This window comes from Pezoporus occidentalis, unplaced genomic scaffold (assembly GCF_034315485.1).
Source record: "Pezoporus occidentalis ecotype Australia unplaced genomic scaffold, CSIRO_AGI_Poc_V1 ctg120, whole genome shotgun sequence".
In the NCBI taxonomy this organism is placed as follows: Eukaryota; Metazoa; Chordata; class Aves; order Psittaciformes; family Psittacidae; genus Pezoporus; species Pezoporus occidentalis.
This window is the reverse complement of record NW_026912995.1, coordinates 973,688-988,997: the sequence shown is the minus strand read 5'-3', so window position 1 is coordinate 988,997 and position 15,310 is coordinate 973,688. Positions and strand designations below refer to the sequence as shown.

The following is a 15,310-nucleotide window of genomic DNA, read 5'->3' as shown; positions in this document are numbered from 1 at the left end:
TGACCAAGGAAGAAAGTTAAGTAGGATTTGGAAGAACAGGAAGAGCTGCTTAATGTCCCAAGAGCTTTATCTAGGGGCACCTTCCATCTTTTCTAAAGGAATCTTCTTCTAAGGTTACAAAGTCTCAAGCTTCACATTTTTCTAGGCTTACATTAATGTTATTTAGTAAGATGTAACCGTGTTAACTGCAGCAGCATACAGTAATTCTTGTACGTGTACACTAATTTTAGGCACTTCAGTATCTCCATTATCAGTCCTTGTTCTTCAGTTTAACCATAAAACTTGTTTCTCAAATGTGCTGATACTGGATCAAGATGGGTGTCTGTTGGCTGAGCTCAGGCAAAGTTTAGTGACTTAGTCCCACAGGGTGTTTCTGATCTAGTTGTTTTACAGCCAGGTACTGAAGAAGTCTGTCAACAAGGGGAATGCAATGTAACATTCTTATTGCCCTCTCAGCACAACCGGGAGAGGTTAAGACAACATCTAGCCTCAACTTAGAACTTCTTGACTTACGAGTGTAATTCAGACCATTTCAATATAGATTTTTGTTATTAGAATCTATATTAGATTCTAATTATCTAATACATGTCTAATAATCTAGATTATTAGCTATCTAATATTAGCTATCTAATATTAGATATCTATATATCTAATATTAGATATCTAATATTATCGTATTAGAAATTCACTTTGACGGGTCTATTGGATAAGATTGTAGCACTGCAGTGATATCAGAAGCTGAGCTTTTTATTTCTGTGGCTGTTGTTTTAAATTAGAGACTCAGAAAAAGTTTACCTCTTTTTTGCCTTTTGTTCCTTTTTCCTTTTTGAATGTGATGGAGGTACCTATTGGTTATTTTCCCTGGAGCCTAAAAATTGAACAGAACTTTTTCAGCTTAATTTTCCTTAGAAGCTTTGAGTGTATAGAAAAAGTAAGTTGTGTATCATCATAAATGCCCTATAATTTTGTGTGAAAATATGTAAGACAAGGAGAAAACCATGGTGAAATTAAAATAACATCACTCTATATTTGCAGCATCTGTGACCATGTTTCTATTTTATACTGTTGCAAACAAACCCTTAGTTTTTCAGATACTAACAACTGCTGTGAAAAACAAAACAAAACAAAAACCCACATTTTTTTTTTCTCCAGGTATCTTTATTTTTTAGTAATTCTCCAAGAATGAGCAGCTGAATATATTCCACCCACAACAAAACCATGTATTCACATGCAATGACAAATAATATCTTTCTGCCTTAAAACACCAGGTGGAATTCTGAGATTTTTGTGGTTGAAGAAGCAGTCCTAGGGAGGGGGGGTGGAGGAAAGCAGTGAAGGACACAACGTTTATGTGATGTTATAGAAAAAGTACAGGACAGAGCTCCATCTTGTTAGATGAATTATTAGAAATGAAATTAGATGAATTATTAGAAATGAAACCATTCCTAAGTGGGCTTTTAGTCCATTTCAGTGGCCACTTCAATCTCTGGAAGTGACTGAGTAGGTCTGGAAGTGACTGAGTAGGTCTAAAAGTGACTGAGTAGGTGCTCAAACATGCCTTAAGCAAAATGCTATAGTACAAAGAGCCACTCTTAACCCAGTCATTACTCTGGATGATGGGTCTGCCCAGTCCTCTGGCTAAACCTGACCTACTCCTGCTCAAGTCCCTGCTCCTTTGCAGTCCTCCTTCCTGTCCTTGGCCTCCTTGCGTATTCTCCTTGCCTCTCTTTGCCCAATTGTGAAAAGAGTGGTGCTTTTCTATTTAACAATCTCGTATTTCAAAGTACATTATTATAGCCTGAGATGACCAACAGATATGGAAAGGGGATTTAGAACTGTCCAGAGGATATGCATCATAGGAATGGAAGATTAGAAAAAAAATCTTTTGAATTCTTGAGTGAAATCCCTGCTCCCCTAGAAATGCTGCCACATGATCAAAAAGAGATTGAGTCTTATGTGCCCTGTGCTCTCTCCAGGAAGTTAGCTGCTATAGCAGCAGGAAAACCACCTTCTAACTTTCACCCCAAATTTTGTTTGTGGCTAGTTTTATACCTACTTGTTCATGTTCCACCTCAAACTTGAATTTAAACACAGAATTTCTCTTCTCAGGGTTTCTCTCCCATTATTCTTATGGATAGCAACTGCACTTCTTCAGTCTTTGTTTTGCTAGGTTTAATGTCTCAGAATAAGAAAGACTGTCACTGCTTTGATCTGTGTGTCCCATCTGAGGAATGAGTGTATATAGCAGAGTCCCTGTGGTGGATCCTGTCATAGATCAAAATTACCTCTTCTGACTGTCACTTTTGGAGTTCAAATTTGCAATGCTGGTACTCAGAAGCAGCATTTTCTGGGGAGCAAATGACATGGTCCCAGAGCAAATTCCAGCTCTACGGAGGAAATTTATAAAATGAAGTCATTTGAGGATTTTCTGCAGCAGCCTTTGTACTAAGCATGCAATGAACCATCATATAAGTGCTCTGAAGGTGACTGAATAAAGTGTGTGGAGTTTGAACCAGAAGCCAGAAACACAAAATCTAATGGCATGTACAAAGTTGCTTGCTAGATATGAGCAAATAGGAACCCAGCCTTCTGGAAAAGGAACAGAAAAAGTGCTGGGTGACTGGATTAGTTGATTAAATACTTCTTATAAAAGCTATGCATAGTTAGAATAAAGCTAGCCTAAATAAAAAAAAAAAAAAAAGCCTGTGGTAATTCCTTAAGGAGCAATTTTGTTCCTGCCTTCTTTGAGCTGCAGTTTAACTATATAGCCTTGTCTGGACTACAGAGCTAATTCAGAGGAAAAGAGGGACTGGATTCAGAGCTTAGATGGGACTACTAAACACTTCATGCATGGACTTCTCAGTTTTATTCCAGAATGAATGTCTATGGTCTGTGTGGTCTGGAAGTAATTATTCTGGATTCATCTATAACTCCTTTCTGTGTAAGCAAGTCTTTACTGCTGTCAAATACTATTTTAGTCTGTAATATCTGTCTTTGAAGCAGGCTTAATGGCAGTGAGGTTGCACTATTCCTGATTTTAAATAGCTGGACAAAGCGGAGACAGAAAGGGAGCAAGCGAGAATGAGGTTTTGCATTTATCCCCAGGCAGCATGCTCTGATACAAGAAGACAGCTACTTACTACTTACCATAAGAGTCTTAATATTACCAGCTGTGCTTTGGGTATGTCAGAGCTAGGTGTCATCATTTTTCCTGCTTCCTGCACCCCTACAGTTGTCCCTGCTCTCTCTCCTCCTGCCCAAAGGGCTACTCCTTTTTCCTTCTCTTCTGCTTTTTCCATAAGAGTGAGGAACATGTGGGAATTGATGATTTTCTGCCCTGTTGTTTCCAGAGTGAGCAAGACTGAGCTTTGCTTTTCTGAAAGGCTGACAAAATCAAAGTAATACTAATTGTCATAGATAATTGCAGTCAGAGCTTGGTGTCTAGAGAGTTTTTGGCTTAGTTGAGGCAGAAGGGGAGCCTTTCTTTGAGTGGGTGTAGATGATCCTGCTTCAGAGTGAAATTATTGCTAGCAAGGGACTGTACCTTGTGCCCCTCCATTGCCACCACCACTATCCTGAGCTATTTGCTGTTGAGACTTGTCGCTCAACATCTCTTCCCAAAGATCAGTGCCTCATGAAAAACATGACAACAAGTTCCAAAAGGTAATAGTAAATTTCAACTCCTCTCTAATTTTATTTTTTATTCTGATATTGTGTTTCTTTGCTAATGTTGATATGTGAATGATTGACAAATCTATCACAAATTGTGATTTGTGATTGTAGGAGCTGACACTATGAAAACATGGTCAAAATTTGTGGATTTTCATCTTAACTCAAGAAATTTCAATTTAACTTTTAAAGGTTGAATTCTTCATTTGGCTGGGGTCTCCTATTAACTTGCAGACTCTTTCCTCGATTCCATTTCCTTAGTTTTAATTAAAATTTTTCTATTATATGAACAAGAATGGATTTTGATTTATGGGAAGTTCTGTTCTATGAAGAGTTAATGTTCCTGTTGTCCTTTCCTGCCACTTGCAATCCCAGTGAGTGTTATGGGTTGGTAAATGGAGATGATAACCTTGGTGTGTTACACTGGTAGCTTGTAGTAGTAGTCAGGTACTGCTTAAAGATATTTTAAAATTATGCAAGATAGAGCATAAAGCTTACAGAATTATTCTAATGCATTTAATTAGTATTAGAAACAAGATCCACATTTGCATTCTTTTTTTTTTGTATGTAAGTGTTTACACCATCTGATAAGCCAGAATTGTGGAAGGTCATCTAGAGGAAGAATGGAATAAAATTTTCCCTGTCTGTGAAAACATCTGCAGATCTAAAATAAAAAAGTGGGAGGAGGGGGGAAGAGAGTGGGACTGAACCAGAAATTCTAACAGGGACATGGATTGCTTACAAATAAGTATAAGCTCTTTCTGTAAGACAGACAGCCTGATAAAGTAGAACAGGGGAACTAGAAAACTGGAGCTGATGATCATTGATTCATGATAGATTAATGTGGGGATGCTGATATCTACTCTTTATTCGGAGCGAGAATACAAGATACCAGTGGGCACTCCTTTAAGACCTTGAGGCTGTGCTGAACCCATTTTTTTCAGTCAGATATGGTTGTGGTGGGGTGGAGAATAAGTTTCAAAGATATTAATTTTGTGAGTGAGCACTGTACCAGCAACTTTGCTCTTAGAGTGGCTGCCTGTTCACCTTCAGTGATTTCAGCTGTGAATACTCTGACCCTGCTGTTCGTGCTGCATGTACCAGTGCAGCCTGAGAATGATGGTGCTCTAGGAAATGGGCCAGACTTTCAGGCATCTTATCTGTGCTAGGTATAGCCCAGGTGGAAAAAAATAACCTTGCTGTAAGGCTTCTTCTCTTTATTTTTGCTGCCTGGGCTCCTCCAAAGTCTATTTATCCAAGCAGAGATTCACTACAAAGCCTTGCTTGGCCATAATTCCACCCAAAACTGGCCCCCAAATTCTTTCCAAATATAGCATAGCTGAGATTCCCTGGGATGGGGAACTCACATGAGTATTCTTGTGTAAATCAAGAAGATGAATCCAAAACCTGTTAAATTTTCTGAAGCCCAGAAAAAGTACCAGGAGAACAAATCCTGTCCACCGAAGGCCCAGCAGTGAGCTATGCTGAGCAGGTTGTTTTCCCCCTGAGTGTGTCAGCATCTCTCAGAAACACAGGTTGAGCTGCCACCCTTGTTGGGATTTCGCTCAGGTTTATCTTTCATTCTTGTGATTAGGACCGTCTGAGAGCACATAATTGAAAGCATGTTAGCAGAGTATTTGTGATGGATGTATATTTTGGCCAACTTCCTAGATTTCTTTTTTCCTCTCATACCAGGTAGAGATAATGTACAGCTGTACACTCTCACTGTATAATGCCCTTTATTTTCCTGCATTTTTTGTTTTGTTTTGTTTTTTGTGAAGGCCAGAGATCAATATAAATCTGCTGTAAACCTCTAAATATATTTAATGCAGGTAAACCAATAATATCATTTGTGGTACTTATAGCACCATCATTATTGTACTCTGGTTGACTAATTTGAATAAAGTAAATATAAGTACCTCTATTAAAATCTCTCTTATAGATTTATATCCAGCTGTTTGCATTCAGTTTTTTGTTCCAGTTCAATATAACTGGATTGCATGAATTAGTTTCCTCCAAATCTGACCTGGATAAATGCTAGATTGTGTTATGGGCTTGTACTTAACTTTCTGTAAACAGCTCGTAAATTCTTTTGAAACAGTAGCATTGTGGTGACATTAAAAACAAAAATGTAAGTCAGAAGATTTCATATAGATGGTTCTGTTTAACTAATACACATACATCATAGTCATAAATCACTTATAGCCTTGCTTTTGTGGGAAAATTAACAATAGCCTTTGAGTATTTACCTCCAATACAGCACCTGCAGCATGTTTCTCATTAATATAAGAAAACAAGAACAAGAAGCAAAGCTGAAATAGACTTGCTAAGACAATGGTTTTGTACTGATGTCCCAGTTTTCTTATTGACATAGGGTACCAACAGCAGAATCTCTGTCAAAGTGACAATTTCAAATGTGTGTAAAGAGGCTAACGTTCATGTTTGTTTAAAAAACGTAGTTTTTCATCCTGGAAAATGCAGTAGGATATGAGAGATTATGGGGACCCTGCTTAAGGAGACAGCAGACATGGCAGAAATCCCATTAAAAAAATCAATCAAATAAATCAATTTTATTGTAAATCTAGCATTATTTAAGAGTGAATGCAAGTTTCCTCATGAAAAGTACCTCTGGAATGATAGATTAAGTAGATAATCTTCATCATGAGTTCTTAACCGGCTCACTGTGGGCAAGAGCCTAGCATGGTGTGGTGGTGTGGTGTGTCCCAAGACCCCCCTCCTGCACCCTGGCTCTTGCCTTTCCTGCTTCCTTGTCCTTCAAGGACTGCTGCTGCATGGTGCTGCCATTGCACCTCCCCTGCAGGTTTTGTTTGATCTGCTATACTGAACCTGAAAAAGGGCTCCTGGCCAATTTAGACTACATAAGTGGGCAAGTATTTGTTATGCCTGTAGACCTCCGTCCAGTTTCAGGATTAGGGTGGGAGGACAAGGGAGCTAACCCCATACAGATACTTCACTGGACTGTCAGATGCTGATGGGGCAGGATGCCCTGTCACACACCAGAATCTTGCCCTGTAAGGTTATCTTGGGTAGACATCCTTCAGGAGCTAAACTCTGCAGCTTAAGCCCTGCAGCTCCAGTAAGGACAGACTTTTTCAGTGACATTGCCTAAATCCTGATGTGCTGTACAGGTTTTTCTTGGGGGGCAAGACAATGGAAGGTGAGCTGGACCTACAGGAAAGGTGGGCTGATATCTACCCAGCTTTCTCTGACAGTCTGCTAACACTAATGCTTTAATATAATGCGGGATATTTATAATTATGGTCAAATTGCTGTTTTGCTTGATTGTGTATAAGTAAAGCACCTATAAATTAAAAGGGTACTTTATGCACACTTGTGAGATTATAGAACAAGGTTTGTTCTGGAGATCTCAGAAAATTCAGTGTGTTAGAACACAATTGACTTTCTGAAGCCTGATGCCTAGACATACTGACAGCCATGCTGAAGGCATGGCTGCTCACTTGGGAGAGGTCTTGTGTGAAGCAGACAACTGCGTGGGTTGGAAGCTCCTCTTGAGCACAAGAGACCAGAGCATTAGAGGAGGCCTCTGTGTGAAACTTCTGTATCTAATATATTGATTTTAAAGTAAAATCATGCCTTCTCATTTGTTTCCAGATGTATCCTAAAAGGCAACTGCTATGTCTATGAGGACTATTTTAATGTAAAATTCTTAGCCTTGGCGTGTCAGTACCTCCCACGCAGCATCCCCTTTTATTGTCTACATAAAAGTGCCAGGCTTAAAGTGCTCATCTTGAGAACATACAAAGATAGCTGTAATTTGGCAACAGGTTTAAAATCTCCAAGTAACTGTTTCCTTTTCCATCACACTCAGTATAGATGTTGTTCTGCAGAATGACTTGAGGTTTTGCATACAGAGGTGAGTGTGTGAAGTTCTTGCAGTTCTGGCTTACTTCCTGCATGTAGGAATCAATTCCTAATTGTATAATGAGGTATATTAGATTTAATAAAAAAAAATGTAGAAATGGTTCATTCATTTATTGTTCCAGGCTACTCTAGTCAGCTATGATTCATGTACATTTAAGTTTACACTGGTGTGGTTGGTGGCTCAGTGACTATGACGCTATTAGTCTCCTGCTCTTTGATTCCTACACAATCAGTCCAGTAACCACAACCATGATGGATATTTTTGTTTTTGTTACAAACCTGTCAAGTAAAGGGATATTTTTCTAAGGAATTGCTCCCTAGGAGAAGCCACAAGGGAGCAAAACAGCATTCAGTCTGACCTTGTGCTATTGAGCTAGGACAATATACTGCAGAAGAAAAGCTGTCAGCATCCTATTGTGGTAAATCTTTGCTGGTCCTCAGTGCCTCACAGCAATGAAAATCTGTGCCAGACAGATAGCTCGCTTTCTAATATCTCTCTTTGCTTATTTGTATCAGTGGCCCAGTATAAAATATACTATTCCTGTAAAGACTCAAAGCAGATGCTCTGCATGCAGAAAGACCTGTCCAAGAACCCTTCCTCCATAACACGAGCCAGAACTGAAGCTCAACTGAAAGTATATGTGCATCTGTTCCTGGTGACAGGGCCACCAAAGTCTTCCTGATGCACTGCACCTAGCTGAAGGTCATCTCCAGTTATTCTGGAAGCACTCTGATGTGGTGAGTCCAGAAGAATTTTGCCATTGAGTGCCTGTTTTCTCTGCTTGTAACTTCTGCTGCTAATGTGAAATAATGTACTGTTATTACTTTAGCAGATGCTTCTATTTAGCCCAATGGGACCTTTTTTCCTCATTTCCTCTTCTTTCTTCCTTCATCCTCCCCAAGATTTCATGAGCAAATGGCATCAGAGCTTAACCCCAGCACCCTGTCCTTCAGTGGCAGCAAGCTTGCTGTCTGATTAGGTGATAGGGGATTCAAGCTGGTTTGCTCTAGAATTTGGGACATTAAATTGCTTGATACTGCATGTTGAAGGTTTTTTTTGTGTGTGTGTTTGAGTGCTGTTTGCAAAGACAGTTAGATATATACAGATTTAGACCTCATGGAAAACCCATTGTGTGTGTAATTCATTATGCAGGCAGTCATTTGGTAGGCAAGAAATTAATTCTGGAAAGACAATGTACTATTTCAAGTCTGTTAGCATTCATAAAATATCCTGATGTTGTTCTGTGTAAAAACTGAGTGTTTTGTTTTTCCATATAATAAAATGTTTTCAGTTGTTAACCCAAGGCTGTTCAAAGCAACTAGGAAATGTGCAAGTAGCTTTTCTTCACCACTCCTTTCCTAGCCTCTACTTCCAAAGTACCCTAAAGGTAAGGTTAATTTTCACTTCTTGTGTATAAAGTCCCTGCCCATGGCAGGGGGGTTGGAACTAGATGATCTTAAGGTCCTTTCCAACCCTTACTATTCTATGATTCTATAAAGTCAAAAACATGTTTGTGCTCTGCTGAATCGAGGATTTTAATGCTTGTTATAACCCATAAGCATGTACCTGCTGGAGGTAATGGCCAAGTCAGTGTGGTGTTGGGCAGTACAGTTGAAAAAGGAGACAAGGAGTCACTTGTGCATGAGCAAGTGTCCTGGGTTCAGCAGTAGCAGTCATTTTTTCTCCTTCTTAGTAGCTGGTGCAGTGCTGTGGTTTTGACTTTCGGCCTGGGAATAGCACTGATAACACCGATGTTTTTAGTTACTGCTCAAATGTTTTAGTCTGACCAAGGACTTTATGAGCCTCATGCTCTGCCAGGGAGGAGGGGAAGCCAGGAGGAAGCAGAGACAGGACACCTGACCCAAACTGACCAAAGAGGTATTCCATACCACAGCACATCATGTGTGGGATGTAAACTGGGAGCTACTCAGAAGGGCTGGCTCACTGTTCGATCAGCCTGCGTATCGATGGGTGGTATTTTATTCTCTTCCCTTGTTATTTCCCTTACTATTATTATTATTGGTGATAGCAGTAGTAGTTTATGTTATACCTTAGTTACTGGACTGTTCTTATCTCAACCCATGGGAGTTACATTCTTTTGATTCTCCTCCCCATCCCTCTGGGAGCGGGAGTGAGGGAAGAAAGATGGGGGAGTGAGCGAGAGGGCTGCATGGTTCTGATTTACAGCCTGGGCTTAAACCACAACAAGAAGACACGTTATGTAAGTGCATGTATTCAGAGTTACCCCCAAATAGACCTCCCTTCCAAAATCAGATCAACCTGCTGTAGTTTCTGTCCAGGGTTATGATAGATAGAAGTTGTATATCTCTTAGTAACAAAAATACACATTTGTTCAGCTAGGAATTGATAAACTCCATATGAAAGTTGCAAAGAAACAAAGTTGTGACTCCTGTGATGCTATTTAGTCTCAGTTCCCTTGGGAAACTGGGCACATGGATGATCACTAGCTGTTTCCTAACGCTACAATTTTCTTCTTGCTCCCTTCCATTCTGCCCTCCCTCTCAAAAAGGTACTTTTCCGAAAGTAAGCAACTTTGTGATTTATCTCCCAAAGGAAAGCCTATCTGTTTAAAAATCTTTATCAGAACGTTGTTCAGTTTTCCTTACTACTCGACCAAAGATTATTAGTTGACCCTGTTTAGGGCATGAGCTATTTAAGAAATAAAGAGATGTAGGATGAGGGTTTGTTTTTTTTTTTTCCTTAATTTTAATATTAATGAGCATTTAATGTGACTATTATCTCTAAAGAGAGTAGGAACATAATGAGATAGTAAATTTGTGTGTTGAGAATTTACTGAAGCAGAGCAATTTTTGTAACCAATTTGACTTTAGGCAAAATAGACAAATTGATGCCATGTGACAGTGTATTATGTATCAGCCAGTGCTACAAAACATCTTAAGCCCTGGGAAATGTCTGTGCAGGGCAGGTGAAGTCTTGAGCTAGAGGACAGGGAAAGAGGGGAAATCTGTATGGTGATGTGCAGATCACCTCACTGGAGCAAATTTAACGTTTCGAAGTTGGCATACAGCCCATTTCTGCCCCATCATTCACTGTGGAGCTGAAGGGAAAAATCCCAATTTTACCTGCCCATGAGAAATTGTACCAGCCCACAGGAACGCAGCAGATAATAGAGGAAAACCTGTGCGTAATTTTGTTGAAAGTTTTCCTCCTAGCAAGGTTTTTAATCTTTCCTCACCTCCTCCAGGGAAGAACATATGTTTCTATTTCTGAAGTCCACAACAGCCTCTCTTATGAAGGTCTAAGTAGAATTATTAAAGTAAAAGGTCTCAAAGTCACTTTATGTAGCTCATCAAAGAGAAAGTATTGATTTGAACAGTTGCTAAGCATGCACATAGTGCAGTGACATTGATAGTGTCACTTTAGCTGATGAAAGAGATCAAGTTTTTAATGGGTAGAATACAAGCCTTATCTTTCCCCTCCCTCTCCCAATTAGTCAGGGGTGGACACACAAGCAGGGCAGAACTGTAACAAGGGCCATCATGAGCCCTGGATGGTGCAGAGATGGTCCAGGAAAGAGAAAGACATACTACAACACCACTTAAACCAGACCTGGTTGCTGGGTTTGAGTTTAAATGGAGCCCGGGATAGTGAGTGAAGTGTATGGGTAGTGTCTCAGCTGAGGCCACGCAAGGCAATCATAGCCTACAGCTGCCCTCAGGGCCCCCCTCAAAGAGGCACTTAGTTTTAAATAGGATTTAGTGTCAGGGAGTTGTCTGGTTTCTGTTATGGAAAAGATCTGGTTAGATAGCTTTTTATTCCTGTGGGCACTGGGGTATTTAGGGACTGGTGATAGTTCTTTGTGGACCTGTGCCAGTCCTCTGCAAAGATAACACATGGTAGCGCCAGCAACGTGGATTCTTCAGGTAAGAGCAGTACACTTGTTTCTATTTTAAGTGCAGCACTACCCTGCAGAAATCTGTGCAGTGTCCCCTGAGTGTCCTTAGGGGCAGTGGGGAGATGAGACTGACAGATAGATCTCATGAAAAGAGCTCTGCTCTGATACCTCCTTGACTGGCGCAGAAAAGCAGCTGGAATGCATGTGAGGGGCGTTATGCTTGGTTGTACAAATAGATGCTTCCAAAACACATTCAGAACTTTTTTCTTGCTGAATAGCTCCAATAAGGGCACTGAAGTAGAGCATATAAATTTCAATGGACACGATGTAGTCAAGCTGAAAAAGTCATTCTTCTATAAGTCAATAATGTAATATCCAGGATTTAGCACGTGCAGATGCAGTATTAAAGTTCAACAGAAATAGTTCCAGTGACCTTGAAAATGGGCTCTTCTATGGTGAAGATATAAGCTGTACTGCTGGAATGACCTGCGGAATCAGCAAATGTCAGCAGCTGTTGAATGCAGCTTTTAGCTTTATAATGTACTTGAAAGTCTAATCAATAAGCCTGACTTTGGGAAATACAACCATTTTCTCCCTCCCTCTGCAACAATTATGCTTTATATTCCCTTTCAAATCACTTAAAAAGTACTTTTACTGCTTTTCAAAATGTTGAATCGGTAGCTATGAGACTGCTAGTTTCTTGTTGTTCTAGTATTGAGAACTTCCAGATAAATATTTGCAGTATAGGTACATCTGTGCTTAAAAAAAAAAAAAAATAATTAAAAAATGCTTCCAAAGATTCCCCTGGGGTTTGGCTTCGGGTGCTGCTAAGGAACAAAAAAGTATAAATACCAGCACGTGATGGGGTCTTGTTACGAATCTGATGTTTGCAGATAAAGGCTATAGATAAAAATGCATGCCGGTAGCTAACTTCTTTAATGCTGATATAGATGAAAACAGACACAGGAAACCTGGGTTTGCACGAGGTCTCTTACAGGCAATGACAGTCTCTTGATAACTGTTTGCAGCTAGTGCATTTGAGGTTAAAGTCTTTCATGTTTGCTCCTCGATGCTTTAACAGGCCAGCTCAGGTGTTACGCAGCTTTGTAAGGATTCCTAGCCAGGAGCTGCACACGATCACAGCATTATGAGGGACTTGGAAAGCTTTACATTTGGAAAGCTTTCAAGCCTTTCCAAAGCTTTCTATTAATGAGCGCAATTGCGCTGTGTCCCTGTGGGTACATAGGCTGTTGCATGACCCTGCTGTGAGCTGATGACTACCATTCCCACTGTGTTAATTGCTGAAAAGCCCCCTGAGGTTTTAATGGGAATCCTTGCAGAGTAAAGTGCTAGCTAGGTAAAGGAAGGAGGCAGCCCCCTAGTTAAGACCCATCACCTTCTGTCTCTACATGATAGAGAAATGTAGGGTTAACTCATACTGTTATAGCTATTGCTAACAGGTGATTTCTGGGAGGATGAAAAGGAGAAGCAATATTCACGGACTTGGGGTGGGGAGAGTCCCTGGGTGCTGCTGCAGTTGTTATTGACTGCCTTCCCTCCCCTTCTCATATACTGTCTGGCACTGGGCAGCAAAACCTTCAAAGTGTGAAGTTGAAATGTTTCATGTAGGAGATCTTAATACTGGTCTCAGGTTTTTCAAAGGTCTCGCTTTCAATCTCCTTAGAAAGTACTGCAAAATACTGAAAGTACCCAGTAGACTGGCCGATGTCTGTGCATTCTGATGGCCTTTCTGTTTGTTTTTTTTGTTTGCTTGTTTGGGTTTTTTGCTTGTTTTCTGTTGACCTTTTTTATTTTTATTAATAAATACATTCATGTGCACACAGATCATCAGTCTGTCCCTTCTTAGAATGATAAAATTAGTGTTTGTGTCTATTTTTAGTTTGAACACAGACTCTTCTTGGATAGCTTTCCTTTGAAACAAAGGAGATTAATAGTATCATATTTTTTTCTTTAACATACCATAAGGGATTTTATGCTTATTACTCCAAACATCTGGAAAACACTTCAGAAATTCTTTGTTAATTCCCTTAACAAGGTTCCTATTTAAGCACAGGTCATGTATTATGAAACCATTTCTGAGTGAGTTTAGCCATGTCGCTGTTTGTTATCTTTTGTGTTCTCATTGCTAGTTTCTTGGTGGTAACTGAGCAACAATAATCTTGGAAGTGTCACAGTCTTGAGACTGATTCCTAAATTTTCTGGAATAAGTTCTGCACTCTGTTAACAATGTCTGGAGTCACTGGATTTGTGCTGGTGTAGCAGCCAGATATAACTGTCTCTGAGGGCCAGATAGAACTTGTTTGAAGCCTGCTATATTAAGGTCAAATCAGTAGTAAACTTCATTAAGGATCAAATAGTAAAACTTTTAACTATTTTACATGAGATTTTGTTAATGTGCAGCTTGAAAGCTCCCAGGTAGGATGCATCTGGATCTGGTGATTAAGCTGTGAAGTTTCAGCTTTATCATTTGAGGCATTAGCTTTGACTCAGCACTCTTACTTCAGACTAGCGATGTAGAACGTTGCCTATGTACATCTGAAGCTCCACAGTGGCTGTAACTTTGCAAAAGTACTGTTGACAGGATGTTTGAAGACTTCAGACATGTTTGCTTTTATTTGTCTATGGCTGCTGTCAGCTGTTTTTAAATCGTGACTTTTCCTGTAGAGGAGGACTATATTTTCTCATGTCTGTGTCAAGGTTCTGAGGGCAGAGACTCTTGTGATACAATCCTAAACTGTTGCATGCTTCTCAAGAGTAACACTATTTTGGTGAGTCTCAGAGACTCGCGGTTGTTTCCCTTCAGAATCCAGGGAGGATAGAGTGATACAGCAAACTGTGTTCCTATTTGTCTTTTGCATTTATTTCTGCATAGATCAAAGGGTTTCTGTTAAAGGCTCAGTGCATTTAATAAAAAGCCAGCTGTGTACATTAATGTGGGTGTATGGGAAGACTCACTGGTGTTGTCACCTCTTCAATACTCAAGGCAAGATCTTGTGAGAGCCTGCCAAGTGGGCTGCTGGAATCTGCAACATTACAGCTCCACGTGTAAGTGCTGTTAGTATTGTCAGAAAGACACAGCACCTACAGCAGCCTTTAAAAAGGTGAATAAACAGCTGATTTTTATTTTTTTTTACAATTCATGGATATGAATGGATGGACCCAGGTCTGCTAATGGAAAGCAGAACCTTTCCGAATGAGATCATTGCTTCAGAGGCTTGGTTACGTAGCTAGTTATTACCAAGTGTAAGCTTTACTCCTGTGAAGAAATAAGCTGCTTCTTTGGTACTATGTTTCTTTGTGCTCAAGCTCCAGCTATTCATGTTTGAAAATGATGATGTGTTCAGTGGCACATACGAAATAAATCAGTCCCAGGAGATAGTCATCCCCATCACCTAATATTGTGATCAGAGTTACTGGGATCTGGAAGGCAGAAGGGGAGACGAACTTTTAATGTAGGTGTTGCTATAATTTACAGGGGAGCTCTGGTAATTTATTTTTTTTTTTAAATAAAAGTCTTCATTTGGATTAAGTTTCTTGTACACGCTGAAATGTCACGGCCAAGTGGCGACTAAGTCTTGTTTCATCATGGTCTGACAAGACTGAAACCCAAGCAAAGGAGAAGGGTAGATATTTTAAAATCAATACTTAAAACAAATCTGATGCACATGGCAAACATCCCGAGGTGTGGGGAAGCGCCACTTAGGAGAGCAGTACCTAGTGTGGTAACAGGATCTAAATCTCTCAAGTCCACGTGAAATGCTCTGCTAGGCTTTTGGTGCTCCAAGTGTAAACATGAGATCTTAAAAATGAGTGTGTTCCTTCTATCTTGAGGAAGAAAA

At 39.9% G+C, this 15,310-nt stretch overlaps 1 long non-coding RNA gene across 3 annotated transcripts in view; it reads left to right on the top strand.

The window, feature by feature from the left end:
- Nucleotides 1-11,369: 11,369 nt before the first annotated feature.
- LOC134157812 (uncharacterized) overlaps nt 11,370-15,310 on the top strand; it is an 88,610-nt gene continuing 84,669 nt past the window's right edge. For all 3 annotated transcript variants that reach the window (XR_009962479.1, XR_009962477.1, XR_009962478.1), the window contains exon 1: nt 11,370-11,478. This is a non-coding gene — a long non-coding RNA (uncharacterized LOC134157812). The remainder of the gene's footprint in view (nt 11,479-15,310) is intronic.